General features: G+C 35.5%; 1 protein-coding gene across 15 annotated transcripts in view; it reads left to right on the top strand.

The window, feature by feature from the left end:
- Window positions 1-15,911, top strand: part of LOC146998813 (uncharacterized) — a 940,238-nt gene that overhangs the window by 140,322 nt on the left and 784,005 nt on the right. The gene's annotated exons all lie outside the window — the stretch shown is intronic.

The raw sequence follows: 15,911 nt of genomic DNA, 5'->3' as shown, positions 1-15,911 counted from the left end.
TGATATTCAGGTTGCCAGTAATTATGTGCTGGTGATGAGAATTCACGTAATTGCTGTAAATTGGTGTCTTACAATGTCATTCTGCTGTTTCATCTATTTCATGGTGGTTAGTCAGCAAGTTGCTTAAGGTCCTTTGATATTTAAATGCAACCATAGGTAATGTGTAAACTGCGGGGAAGTAATCTTTACAATCTCTGATTATTCTTGAGAAATGAATATTGTCAAACTGCGGATGTAGAAAATTGACTTTAAAATAAATTTTGCGTTGAGTGAGACTATTAGAGAGTCCGAAAAGACTAAAATGGAGAATCATGTCTTTAATGATTTGTATATCATCGTAGCTTTCTTGAATGAATTTTTTTAGTTTGATAAGGAATTTATTAGTACAGGAGTGTAACAGTTGAAAAGTTTCTTGGGAAAGTTGTCTGAGTCAAAAAAACATTTCAATTGTTTTTTCAATGCAAATGTATCCAAAGTGGATAAAAATCTTGCATTATTTTTTATTTTGCTTCCTCTTATTTCTCTCTGCGTTTTGTTGCTGTAGTGCTTAAATTGGCTGAAAATAGACTTCTTAGAAGTATCTCTATGACTATGTATATAAGTGTTAAGTCCATATGGATAAAGTGAACGTTGTTTTAGTATATAGAGAGATTCCTAAAAAATTCGTGTTTTGTGATTGGGTATTATATCTAGTATCTGAAGTTGAATAGAGTTGAAGTCATGGTGTTTAAAGTGCTCTAATTCTGCTGTATTGAGTTGTGATGGTGTACTTATTTTAATGCTATTTTTTGTGCGTTGAATTTTTTGATTTGAGCTCTATGGTTATTGATTCGAAAGTTAAGATTGTTTTTAGTCTGTCCTATATATTTTATATGTCAAGTGCCGCATGTAATCATGTAAATACAGTTAAATGTTTTTTATAAAAATTGTTTTTTGGGTTTATCTGTAGCAGGCATGGCGTTAAATTTTCAAGTTTTTCATCTCGTGGAATGACATTTAATGATTTCAATTTGAGATAAACTAGCAAGATATAAAAGTAAGGAGGCTGCTAACCTTCAATACAGTAAAGGTTTTGTATAAGAACTTTATAAATTTTAAAAATTGAAATATTAAAAAAGAAGAATGGAGGTAATATATAAAGTGGGTACATTAGGCAAGAGATAAATAGCGCTAATAGCTGCTATTTAGCATATCAAATGTTGTATGATCTTAAATTCATTAAGTGCGAAAACAAGTTACTATTACTTGCGCAATTGCTGCAAAGTTAGTTAATAATAATTTATTTCCTAAACAATATTGATTAATTGATTATATTATCTCCTAAGTTTAATTAAAGTAGAATTATTTTAAAAGAGTGAATCCATACTGGTAAGTTATATTTCGAAAGATGTTTTGAAGTAATTTCAAAGCAAAATGTTAATAATGTTTTAACGGGGACTAGAGTTAAATCATCATGAAGAATAAAATTTCAATTGTAAAAGGAAAATTAAAAACATGTAATCATTGTCATATATCATATATATATATATATAAATATATATATATATATAATCCTTATATAAATATATATATATATATATGTTACCGTAAAAGACCGAAATTGGAGAATGTCGACTTTCACCGGAGAATGTCAACATTCACCAAATACGTCGGTGAAAGATCGAATATTGCATTACATTCTTGTACTCGTACATTCGGACCCTCACCGGTGTATGTCGACACTCACGGATGTGCTCTGGTGTAGGTTGAAAAGAGAGGAGTATATGTACACGCTGTCATTGCAAAAGGAAGTGTTCCACAAATATATGCTGTTGTAAAAGCAAGGGCCTCTTGTGCAATTGAAAGTGTCATAAGAGTTTAAGTTGTTGCAATAAATAAGATTTTAATCACGTAATTTAGTAAGTTTTAAACTTCTATTATTTTCCTTTCTCATTTTGAATGTACAGTGTGTTTTAAGTTCTTATATTCTTAAGTTCTTAATTTAAGTGCGTTTTTTCGTGACCGAATTACGGAGAAAATATAATATTCTTATGTGTTCAACATTCCCCATAAGTAGATGGTGAATGTGGACATTTACCGGTGTAAGTCAGAAATAAGAGTATTTGGAAAATATTTCGGACATACAACAAGCGACTACGTGAATGTTGACATTCACCGGTGAAAGTCGACATTCTCCAGATTTCGGCGTTTCACCATAACATATATACGATAAACGTATATATATAGATATATATGTAAATGTGTGTGTGTGTGAATTAATGTTAGGAATTCTGATCGCACATATTGATCTATAATACAGAGCAAATTTGGCAGATGAATAAGATAAAATATTCAGATTTATTTCAATTCATATTTGCGGCTCCAATTCATTTGAAATTCTAAACCTACCTATTTCTAGAATATTTATATTTCTCATATTGTTGGAATAGGAAGAAAGTAGCACGACGTCGTGTCAGGGGTGACAGAGATAGAAAAAAATGTGCATAGTTCGACAATATTGTGGTTTAGTAAGAGAAATATTTGATTCAGGAAATTTAAATTCCCACTTAGCTGGATCATCATCTTTATGTAAATCATGTGATGGGGATATATATATCTACATAAATATATTTTAATTAATTAATTTTTATTTTTTAATTTTCTATTAATTCAAAATTATTTAATATTATATATTAAAAAAATAATTACAATGAAAAGTTGGAATCTGGAAATTTTTATTATGTTTGATGAGTACATTCTCTAAACTCGAGCTAAATAATATTCTAAATCTCTGTAAATCTAGAAATATATAGTCTAACAGAAACAGATGAAGAGAACAATTTATATTAGATTTGTTCCGAATAGAGTATAGGATGGATTTCAGTGTTTACGTAATTTGTTTTACATACATATATATTATTATTTATAAACATAAAGTCCTTTTTGTCTTTGTTACTCTAATTATATCAACTATTTGACATTCAACAACTAACTTCATAACAACTTCTCATTCACAAATTTTACAAACTGGCCGTTTAAACACGTGTATTTTGTATATTAGCTTTCTGTTTAGATATTTCATTAGTTAATGCAATAACGTTTCCTCATAATCAAAAGTTATGACAATAAATTTGAATTCTTCACAATAGGATTTTCCATCTTAAACATTTATAATATATTTTTGTAATGAAGGATTGAAAAAAACATTAAGCATTATAAATCTGAAAACGTATTATTTTCCAGACCAGCGTTTTTGTCAAAAAATTATTAAAGGTATAATTAAACTGGACCTGAAACATTATGTTTTGTTTTATTATTTTTTCCGAAAAGACTTACGTTTCCGACACGTATTGCAATCTTAAACATTGGGGATCCAATTCTTCTAGTAGTTGATCGCTGTAGTATATTCCTGCTTCTCCTTCTTCTTCTTCAAATATACGTCGATAATTATTTGCGCTGAAATATTTTTATTTTATTAAATATATATGTTCATATGTTTGAATTCATTAATTTAATAAATGATTACTTATACGTTTTTTGTCAAAAGTAGTAAGTTACAGTTTGCGAGCATTTTTACAGATTGTCAAAGATTTTTAAACGCTCAATGTTCCACGAAGAAAATATCTTTACTTATTCAAAATCTTTTAAAAACAATAAATATGGAAATGAATATTCCTCTTATTAACCTAAATTCCATTATGAGAATATACAGGTATAATAGGAAATGAAGCTGCTGGCACCAACAGCTCAGGATGCCATATTAAAAGGTCTGATTGACATCTATCATCTCAAATCAAACCATGCAATCAGGAAAAAATTTTCCAAACACGTTTTAATAAAATAACAAACAGGATGGGACGAGACAGATACAAGAAGATTGCTCGACGGTTACCTCCCGCAAGTATCCCTATAAAGAATAAATTTTTTTCTCCAATTAGATTGGCAACAAGTCATGGAAAGTTCCCATTTTATTACCAGAGATTCTTAAGAAGCACGTAAAATGCGAGCGCGAAAAACCTGCAAATCTGGAAAACCTAAGCTTTATAAATGGCACTCTCCCTTACTTTCCCTTCTTAGAAAAAATAACCAGGATTTGCATCAAAAATTCCAGAGAAACGTGTTTCTACAATATGAAGTGTGTGTCTGCACTTCAACAATTTATGAAATATATTATTGAAAGTGAAGGAACTGTGATTATAAGTATCTAATCATATTACAAAAGTGAATAAGCATATATTTAAGAACAAGAAAATTTTTTAAACGGTGGCTTCCGTTGACCATGCTGATGAAATTTCCAGTCGAGCGCAATTAATCAATGTTTGGGATCTCAACCTGATGGCTGCGTATGCTGAGTCGATGACTGATCATTCATTTGGACAATTTCCGCACAGGATTAAAAATTGCCTTCCTACAGACTTCTTCACTTAACGGGCCATGCGTTCAAAACACAGATTTACACGTTAACTGAAATGTATAAAAAAATTAGCGAAAACAAAAAAAGTATTTAAACGCACAATATCTCTTCGGATCTTCCTATGTTCCTGATTATTACATCTGCTGAAAACAATTTAATACGTTTAAATGCAACTACATTTCATTGAAGTGATCTATTAAATGTTTAACAGTTTTCTGCTGTTGACTTCAATAAATTTAATAATGTTTGGTATTTCATTTGTTTCCAGCAACACCTAGTCTCCTTTGCAAAGAAAATTAATATTAACTTTTGTAATTAAGAAATGATTTAGATGAAAAATTAAATTGGACTGGAGATAATGTCTCGGTTGTTTTCGTTAAAAGAAGTTGGTGCTTTCCTAATTCAAAAAATATCTCCATATATATACATAACATACATGTAATTAATTTACACACTTAAAAAAAGTATTCTTCACATGGTATCTTCAAATGGGTAGATACGATAGCTGAAAAACAAGTGTCGGACTAAAGCGGAGCTGCAAAGAGCGATTTGTTGTACTGATACTTCCGTTTATATAATTCTTGTTATTCGATGCATGTAGTTTTGTTGAAATTCGTGTTACAAATTGCTTTATTCTCTGATGTAAAATGAATTATCCCAAATTTTATTCAGAAGATTTAAATAACGGTTTCGATCACAATACACAGCAGTTACTAGTAAAATATCTGGATCAGTGACTTTTTGACGTCATTTAAAACGCTTAATTACAGGGCCGTAGTACAATTCCCAACCGGCCCCAAACCCAGGGGTATAGCGATATACAATAGTGAAATGATCGAAGATTCTTTGGAAATAATCGCTATCATCGAATGACATGCATATTCTATTTAAGTAATCATAGTCATCAGCTTTTAATATTCGTTGCAAATAATCATTGTCATCGAATAATCATTGTAAAGAATTATTCTCATCGGATAATCATTGAAAATAATCTTTGTCGTTACATAAAGGGGCATAATAGCTGATGTATAAAGAATTGTACTCAAATTCTCAATAAAACAATCGAATATGTATTGCAATTTATCATATGATCATTATTTACAGGAATGATTCTTAAATGATTTCGACCTACGGCTCCTAATGACGCCGAGAAAAACTTGCGCAACTGTGACAAAAAGAAGATTTTAAAATACAATAAAAGCTTGAAAGCTAGGAAAAATGTCTGAATTTAATTTCCTTTTGTTTAAATGAAGCTTAATGTTTTTAAAGGAAACTGAATATAACGTCATTGTATGTCGAAAATCTTTCGTTAATATCAGTATTTTAAATGAATAGCTGCTTTTGGCAACTTTTATGTTTCACCTTTGGATACGTCACACGATATGCTATCGCTACGTTAATTCCTTTATTGAGATTTTGAAATTTTGTTATATTGAAATAAATTTAAATCATAAACTCTAATGTATTACCTGAAGTGTCAAAGGTCTTTGTTTCCTGAGTTGGCAAGAAAAATTTATTTACGAATCGCTGGTTGCTTGGAAAGAATGAATACATTTTCTTCATAATGAAATGTTTCTATGCAGTTTATGCTATTCTAATTTTATTTATAAAAATTTAATTTCTTTTATTGTATAGTTCCTTTCTGAGTAGAAGTTTAAACTTCTGTAGGTATTTAACGTAATTTAGATGCAATGTTACTTTACTACAGTTACATAATTTTTTTTTTAATTTACTAAAATGCCTGAACGCAAGAAGACAGCACAAATGTTACAGCGAGCTACATAAAAATGAAGTAAGAAACACTGGGAAACTCAGCAGGCAAGTACAAGAAAACTTGCGAGCTTCAAAAATGAATGAAGATACAACTAGAAACTCAGCAGGCAAGCATAGTGACAAGAAAGCTTACACATTCAAGAAAGTGAAGAAGAAACGAATAGGAGTTCCAGCAGACAAGCAGCAACTCAAGAAACTTCGCGTGCTCAAACTGTATCAGAAACTAGTAGAACACACAAAAGACATTCAGAAAACCAAGAAACACTGCGTGCTTCGGAAAGGGAAGCCGAAGCGAAACGGAGGCCCATTAGATAAGTGGAACGTCAACAGAATATGCGCGATGAAGAGAAGCGACGAAGATAAGTTGCGCGATGAAGATACGTTGCAAGTAAACGAAGGATACAAGACTCTCCGCGTCACCGTAAGATTCGACAGGAAATAACAGAACAGCTCAAGAACCTGCATAAACAACTCAAGACGCTGCAGATTACGAACAATTTCGGTTCGAAGAGGCAGAACTTGTACGAGAAAACAAGCTTCGCAAGAACGCATTAAGTACTCTTCACAATGCAGGAAGTTTACTTTGAGCAACACACTGTATATATAGAACTGGTAGACATATATAGTAAAGATTTTGCTTTGGCAACAGCCCCCTAGTAAAATGTATGAAGTTTATATTGGTATCTCACAATACCTGAACGAAATTTTTCTATTTACTTCTTCATTTACTATTTTCTTAAATTTTTTATCAGTAATCCTGTCTATCTATTATAGATATCAAAATCAGAAAAATTTAATTAATTATCTTTAAATGTATCTAAGTAATGAAAACTTCGCCCCTATTCATACCGAAACAACACGATGTAATTGTAGATAGCTAGAAAGTAAAATGTATTCAGCAGGCTGTACAGCAAGCGGCATGTATAAATGGTGATAACACAAGAATGGTATTTAATGTTATATACTGGCAGAGTTTTAAAATAAGAACATATACATCAGTGTTTTAAAAATACGAATTTTGCATCAAATTGCAAAACAAATATCTTAAAATCTGCCTTTTCATGCATAAGAGTTCAGCATTCGGAAAATTATATTTTCGTAAACGGTTTAGCAAAAATAACAAAAATTATTGCCTTGAGAAATGGATAATCTTGGTATGAATCCGAATTACGCCAAGACTACCCGTCAGTGGTTGTTTTGAACACGCCCTAAATGTATATATATATATAACCCTTAAAAAACGTAAAGTGAGTGAATCTACTATCCGAGTGTGTAATAGTATGATAATGCTATGTCGTATGAACATAACTTCTTGCATTGTAAATAATCTGTAATATTATGATAATGCTATGTCCTATGTGTTGAAGTATGTTGTAACAGTAAGTTGCGCTATGTCCTAAACGTTGTTAGTGCTATGTCCTATGTTTACTGTAATCAGGTCCCCTGTGTCCAGAGAGCTAGTACATGGGGGCTATACCATTTTTGTCAATGGCGATGGCGTGGTGCCCCCTGTACTTGTTCCTGTCCTGTCCTGTCCTATCCGAGTGTGTCTTTATGTCTTGAGATTTTAAGAAATAAGAAATGCATTTATCAATCTGGATAAAGCTAACGCTATTGCCCGAATAACAACGTTTATTTAACACTTGATATAACCAATTTCATATACATCTTGAAAGAAAAACATAAATTTCCTAATCAGATTCTACCAATTGCAGAAAAAAGACAGAAATAATGGAATTTCTAATAACACTACAAGTAACATACCGAGGAATAAATTGCGCTGCAAAACTGATGCAATCTACAATATGTAAACCAAAAAATTTAGGTTCCGCTATAGAAATGCAATAGAATGAGAAATGAAACTATGATGAGATTTATAATGAAAAATTTACCATAAAGTATTAATATATGGTATTAGTAAATATATACTTTTAATACTACTCATTTAAATATGCTGAAACTTTCATAATATTCATTACTTACAAACGCTTTTTCATCCATCGAAGCATAGCACAAGCCATTCTCAATTCAGTGCTGGTGCACGTCAATAAAATAAGGATAAATCCAAATTTTTACAAAAAATCAATCGCCTTGACTCGTTTCTCAGAAAACGTATGTCTACAAATGCAGTATTAATATATCACATCAATATAATTCGGGATCATAAAATCTCCAAACAACGCATTAAACGCAAAAAATCGCATTAAGGCAGAATGAAGAATTTTCACTCTTACAATGGCTTTTACAACAATATACAATAGAATCTAATTTCTAAACTAAGTGTTCATTGTTACACCATATTTCATTCTTGAGGAATCTTTCATGGTTGTTCAGTAATTCTAACTGTTAACTGGTTTAAATCGAATTATGATTTCATATATATGCACAGACTTATATATGTATATATTAATACGTATCTGTAGTAACATACATCATCTTATTATATGTAGGCGCATAATTCTAAATTAATTATACTAGTCAACATAATTTATATATTGATAGCATCAGACTTTAAAAATTATTTATTACTATCTGCTTGCTAACTATTATATAATTACGTACAGTGGTACCTCGACATACGAGTTTAATTCGTTTCGTAACCTTGCTCGTATCTCAAAGCAATTTTCCCCATTGAAATAATTCGAAATGCCATTAATCTGTGCCAGCTCTCAAATCACGACCTCAGTTGTTTTTGTTAAGTGTTTTCGAATAAGAAATATGTATTTTCTTATTCAAAAACAAGAAGAAACAATTATTTATAAATAACAAATACATATTCTATAAAAACATAATTAAAAGAAAAAGTGAAGTGCCTACGGAAGCGCTTAATTTTTGTCTCTGGTCTTCGCTTTTTTCGTCATGCTCTGCTCATTTTCACCCGCAGATCGTTTAAAAAACTGTCGAAGCAGGTTTGTTTCTTCCTCCGTGTCAAGGATGCACGACTAGTTGCAACATTTTCGCGCGTTGATTTTTATCCACGCACTCTACAACTTTCTCCCACATTCCCAAGACCTAAGATCACGCTCTCTAGAAGAATTTCGGCTCGACAGCAGTTGTCGCCCAACAGTGGCGGAGGGGTAAAATCGCTGAGCACTGGTAGTTTCAAACTGGTTTCGATTCTAGGCGAATAGGTTGACTGCATGGGAGGTTTCGGAGTTTTTCCTATGTGTAACGTGTATATTAGCCAGATTCCCTTAGAATGTTCTCCACGAAGGCATCCTTCATCCTAGGCAGATAGCGCAAGTGTGCTTCGTTATAATCAACTAAATCAAACCAAACACCAGAATTGCCTGTGTGGCACAGACAGACTAAACACTTGTCGAGCACCGAAGCTAGAATCCTAAGATTCGAGGACGAATACGAAGGTTGTGGAAACCGGCTTTCCTATCTCCATGCCAGAAAACCGCTAAGCGGGAAATATTTTCAAGTTTTTTGTGGTGAGTAGGCGAAATAAAGCAGGATTACGATTATCGTAGGATTTACGTTATAATCATGATGGTAAAGTGATGTAATTATATTAAAATCATGACCAGTATATGAAATTATTCGTCAAAGTTTTGGAATGATTTTGGTATATATGGTTCGAAGGTAGCATTTATGACATTGAAGCATCCTTTTTGAATATTTATATAAATATGTCGCGAGACTGCTCAACTAAGGTGAGATCGTTATAGGCAAGGTCGATTATGCTGACATTTTCTCAAGTCAGTAAATTGACCAAAGTATTATACTTTGGTACTTTAGTTTTACACTAATGTTGAGAGGAAATAAATGTTTCTTTGCTCTTATCTGTTCCGTAATAGAGTTCCAGGTAGAGTGTGATATATGTAGGGATTATAGCGATGTTCAAAGTAAAAGGTATACAGGAAAGAAAAGTGACAAAAAGAAAAATGTGCCTTAAGTTATAGTTGATTTCTTTCTTTCAGCAAATCATGTATATTCTAAACGCGATCGTCTAATACTATAGCCAAAATTTATCGAAACATCGCGGCATAAAAATACATAGCAACGAATTTTCAAGCATAATTTTTTTTTATAAACTGACTAACATATTTACATTTTTGTGAAGTAGCATATTTACATGTATACGAAATGAAAAATAGATATGAGGTAATAATAAAAAACTAAATAAAATATGCTCCCAAATAAAGACGTTAAGGCAATAATTGCTAGACAAAGACAGAAAGTTGGTAACTAAACTGAGAACTTTTGCGGCGAAGACAATTTATTAGTTCAAAAATCTATAAATATGTCAAAATAGAATAAATTCTATGTAGAAATGTTAGCAAAGATACTGTTACGAATTTGGTATTTAAAAAGCTAATGTTACTTCAATTATAAATTAAATGGTTTTATTTCTCGCGCAGTGCAGGGCGTGACGAATATTAAAAGAAAGCTAAGCAGGAAAATTGAAAATACAAGATGGCGTGCATTAAATAAATAAATATCTCTTTTTGATTTCGAGAAAGTACTGGAAAATTCTAGCGCGTGATTTTAAAATCTTATAAAAGGAGGAAAACGTCTCAGTTCGCAGTAGTTGCTTAGTTTGTTGTTGTTTAGAAAACTGCTCTTGTTGATTGTAGCGAATTCGCGGATTAGCGTTCTTTAGCTGTTTTGAATTACGTTCTATTGGACATTTGAGTAGTTAAAAGATAACTACTGTGAGATATTGTAATACTGCATGATAATTTGAGAAAATGTAAGCATTTTTGTTGTGATAATAATAAATTTTTGTTCATTTTTCATCGGACTTGTGCATTCATTTCATAACGAACTCGTACGCACGCAACAATTTTTGGTGTCAGAAGTGGGATTTGAATGCCAATAACAAGAGCGATGGAAGAGCAATTAAGGCAGTTGATCTCAGCCTTTACCTCGTTGAAAGAAGAAATGAAATCTAATCAGGAAAGGATTGAAGCGGGACAAGAATCCGTTAAGGAAGAGATAAAGGCCATTCAAGCTGGTCAATTAACTTTTAAAGACGAAATAAAAGCCGTACAAGTAAAGATTGAAAAAAGTCAATACGAAATGAAAAGAGAAATTGCCTGCATAATGGAAACCAAATTCGATGCTATGGAAGGCAGAATAGATGTGGTTGAAAATAAAGTTGGGCAAATTGAAGAAAAGGTTTCTTCCGTAAAAGGTCAAATTGAAGAAAGAGTTTCTTCGGTGAAAGAAGAAATAGAAGAAAGAGTTCCTTCTGTAAAAGACCATATAGAAGAGCGAGTTTCTGCCGTCGAGCAACAAATTGATGATAGGGTTTCAGCCGTTGCGAAAGAAGTTGACACTTTAAAGAAGAGCATAGCGAACGAAAGAAGCAATTCTGAGGGTTTTAAATTCTTACCGATGCCTGCTCGTCCATCTCTGAAGATATCCACATATGATGGGAATACATCCTGGCAAGTGTATAAAACACAATTTTCTATCGTTTAGGATGCGAATGGATGGGATTCCCAAACTAAGGCCTGCCATCTCGCCGCTTCTCTGAGAGCAGACGCAGCGGATATCCTGCAGACGCTTCCAGAAAACCAAAGACTTGACTTCGAAGCTTTATCCGGCGCATTGGAACTGCGCTTTGGCGAGAAATGTTTAAAAGACTACAGCAGGCTTCAATTAAAATCCCGTCAACAGAAGCCCACCGAATCACTCCAGGAACTCGCCACAGATGTTGAAAAGCTGTCCCACCTCGCCTTTACGGAGTGCCCGAGAGAAACGAGGGAAATCCTGTCCCTGCAGTACTTTATCGATGGCATCCGGGATCCCGAAATACAGAAGGCTCTACGAATGGCGGATGTTAAAGATTTGAAAAGTGCTTTAGTGTACGCCATGAAATTCGAGGCAGCCCAGCAAGCCACTCGTCGAGACCGCCACCCCGTGAGAGCTGCTCAAGTCCAGCAGCCAGAGAATCAAGTCACTGCTCGTCTAGACGATTTAACTAGACAACTCAACGCCTTGAGACGGAATATTGGTGATAAGAAACCGACCGTTAAGTGCTGAAACTGCGGTGCTGAAGGACACATACGACGAAACTTCAGAACACCCCAGGGCACGGATGTTAAGACCGCTCCTAGCAAGCAGCAGGGAAACTAATTAGTGGCCATCTCGTGGGGCGGAGGTTGCCAGATAATGAAAAGCCCCAGTTTAAAGCGCTTCAGATTTCTGCAGTGAGAGGCGGCAGTAATGGACTTTTTGTAATAGGACATATTAATGGAGTTCCCTGCAATATGACAATAGATACAGGAGCCAACGTTACCATCATCCGAAAAGATTTGGCTCAACAATTGGGAAGCAAACTTATCTGGACGCCGCCCTGCGTTACCCTCCAGACTGTGTCCGGTGAGAAGATCGATATCGCGGGGAAAGTGAACGTTAATATCAGGTTTGGAAGTACCGCTTACCATCACATAGCATATGTAGCAGACGTTACAGATCCTTGCATACCCGGATTAGACTTTTTAAGGAAATATAATTTTTCCTTGGACTTTAAAAATAATGAATTGCATTCTGCGTCTGAGGACATAACGTTATTTGGAATTAATAATGAAGAAGTTAAATCTGTCCACAGAATCATAGCACAAGACAATATCACAATACCGGCAAGAACAGAAATTTTACTCCCTGGATCTATAGCCGAAAACAGAGATTTTCGCTACGGCATCATAGAATATCCCAATAACTCTAATACCCCGAAAGGAGTACTAGTAGCCTCAACACTCGTCGACTTATCGAGAATGGTTATTCCTGTGAGAGTTGCCAATGTAACTGAGAAGGCGAGAGTTATTAAGAAAGGCGACGTGGTTGCAGCATGTACTCCAGTAACCAGCGTTGAAAGAAAGAGCAACATCCCAGAACCCGTGTCCTCAGAGAGCATTACATCGGAGTTATTGCAGAATGCGCAATTAAACGATGAAGAGAAGAATGCTGCCGATCGCGTCATTAAAGATCTTCAAGTTGTTTTCTCCCGCTCGTCTTCTGACGTGGGTCGAACTAGTTTGACGCAACATAGAATCGATACAGGCGATCATCACCCGATCAAGCAACATCCAAGACGCCTACCGTTTGCTAAACAGGAAGAGGTACGAACACTTTTAAAGGATATGGAAGAAAGCGATGTTATCGAGCCTTCAGCAAGTCCATGGGCATCTCCCATCGTTCTTGTCAGAAAGAAAGACGGCTCAACAAGATTTTGCGTTGACTATCGCCGGTTGAATGAGGTTACGAAGAAAGACAGTTACCCTCTTCCTAGAATTGACGACATTTTGGACACTCTTTCTGGAAGCAAGTGGTTCTCAACACTTGATTTAAAGAGTGGGTATTGGCAGGTAGAATAACACCCTGATGACCGAGAAAAGACGGCATTTACTACGGGACAAGGGCTTTGGCAATTCAAGGCGATGCCGTTTGGACTGTGTAATGCGCCGGCAACATTCGAACGTCTTATGGAGACTGTTTTGAAAGGCCTTTCCTACGAAGCCTGCCTGATATACCTGGACGACATCATCATCGTCGGAAAGAGTTTTGAAGAACATTTAGAAAATTTTAGGAAGGTGCTTCAGAAACTGAAAAAAGCCAATCTGAAGCTGAGCCCCGCTAAATGCAAATTGTTCCGAAAGGAAGTGACTTATCTGGGACATGTCATCTCTGCAGAAGGTGTACGCACGGATCCTGAAAAGATATCAGCGGTTAAATCCAGGGCACGTCCCGAAAATGTCCATCAGCTGAGAAGCTTCCTAGGGCTTTGCACCTACTATAGGAGATTCGTGAAGGACTTTTCTTCCATCGCAAGACCCCTTCACAAGCTGACAGAGAGCAAGCAAACGTTCTTGTGGACAAAAGAATGCGAGGATGCATTTAACAACTTAAAGGAAGCTTTAACATCTGCTCCAATCCTGACGTATCCTCAGCTCGACAGACCATTTATTCTCGACACGGACGCGAGCAATGACAGTGTCGGTGCGGTTTTGTCCTAAGAAATAGACGGCCAAGAACGTGTAGTAGCGTACTGGAGCAAGTGCTGGTCTAAACCGGAGAGGAATTACTGTGTCACCAGGAAAGAGTTGCTCGCCATAGTCAAAGCTGTAGAACATTTCCATCATTATCTATACGGCAGAAAATTCCTCCTCCGCACGGACCATGCATCATTAGCCTGGCTTTTAAATTTTAAGAATCTTGAGGGTCAAATAGCCAGGTGGATACAGAGACTGCAAGAATATGACATCACTATCCGTCATCGAAAGGGATCATCACACGGGAACGCCGACGCCCTGTCTAGAAGACCTTTGCCAGAAAGCTGCCGATATTGTTCCAGGGTGGAAGCGAAATACGAGCTGCTGACTCCGGTCGCAAGACAAATTACAACATCAACATCGGCTGATCGAGACCCGTGGAGTGATGATGAAGTCAGGAAAGACCAGCTGGAAGACCGTGACATTAAACCCATACTTGATTTAATAGAGTCATCAAACAGAAAACCTACATGGCAGGACATTTCTATCTGTAGTCCTACAACAAAACAATACTGGGCACTCTGGGATTCACTTCACATTCGAAACGGCGTCTTATACCGGAAATTCGAGTCGGATGATGGGAAGACGTGGGACCTCTGCCACGAACTGCTGATGGTAACAAATACATACTCGTTGTCATTGATTACTTCACCAAGTGGCCTGAAGCGTATCCTATTCCTGATCAAGAGGCTGTTACAGTAGCTGAGGTGATGATACAGCACTGGATTTCCAGGTTCGGGGTGCCTCTTCAGTTACATTCCGATCAGGGAAGGAATTTTACCTCGGTAGTAATCAAAGAACTATGCAAACTACTCGGCATTGACAAAACCCAAACGACGCCATTACATCCCCAGTCGGACGGCATGGTAGAGAGGTTCAATCGAACCATCCTTAATAACCTCTCATTAGTGGTTTCCAGAAGCCAGCAGGACTGGGACAAGAAATTACCACTCTTTTTACTGGCTTACCGCAGTGCTGTTCACGAGACTACCGGCTATTCCCCATCACAGATGGTCTTCGGTCGTGACCTTCGTCTGCCTTGTGATCTATTGTTTGGACGCCCTCCGGATTCTCCTTCATCGTCTGAGGAATATATTCAAGATCTCCAGGCCCGGTTTGAAGTGATGCACAACTTTGCACGAGAGAGAGTCAAATTGGCGACAGAGAAGATTAAGACCCGCTACGACACAAGAGCTACTGAACATCAATTCCACGAAGGAGACAAGGTGTGGTTGTGGAATCCGACTCGACGGAAAGGACTTTGTCCGAAATTACAGTCACCTTGGGATGGCCCGTACACAGTCCTAAATAGGCTGAATGACATCGTGGTTCGGATTCGTAAGTCTTCGAACTCTAAACCTAAAAAACCTTCGAACTCTAAAGTCGTTCATTACGACAGGTTAGCTCATTACTATGGCCATAGTACGTAATGTAAATAATTGTAAATAGTATAAGACCATGGTCCTTTTTGTTTTTAAATGTATATTTGATTTGATTTGTATTTAGTATTTGATTTGCATTTAGTATTTGATTTGTATTTGATAGCATTTGATTTGTTTTATTTATTGCATTTATTGTTCATGTTGTTCATTATTGTAATGTAATGCTTATTAATGCATGTATGCCACAGTTGTAAGTTTAGCTTCCTGTCCAGGGATTGTACTGCCCGGGACGTGCAGTCCTTGGGAAGGGGGCAGTGTTACGAATTTGGTATTTAAAAAGCTAATGTTAGTTCAATT

Source organism: Stegodyphus dumicola, chromosome 2 (assembly GCF_044657685.1).
Source record: "Stegodyphus dumicola isolate Sdum_Otavi_A_Nest chromosome 2, ASM4465768v1".
Taxonomy (NCBI): domain Eukaryota; kingdom Metazoa; phylum Arthropoda; class Arachnida; order Araneae; family Eresidae; genus Stegodyphus; species Stegodyphus dumicola.
The sequence above is the reverse complement of the archived record's forward strand: the minus strand, read 5'-3'. Positions and strand labels throughout refer to the sequence as shown.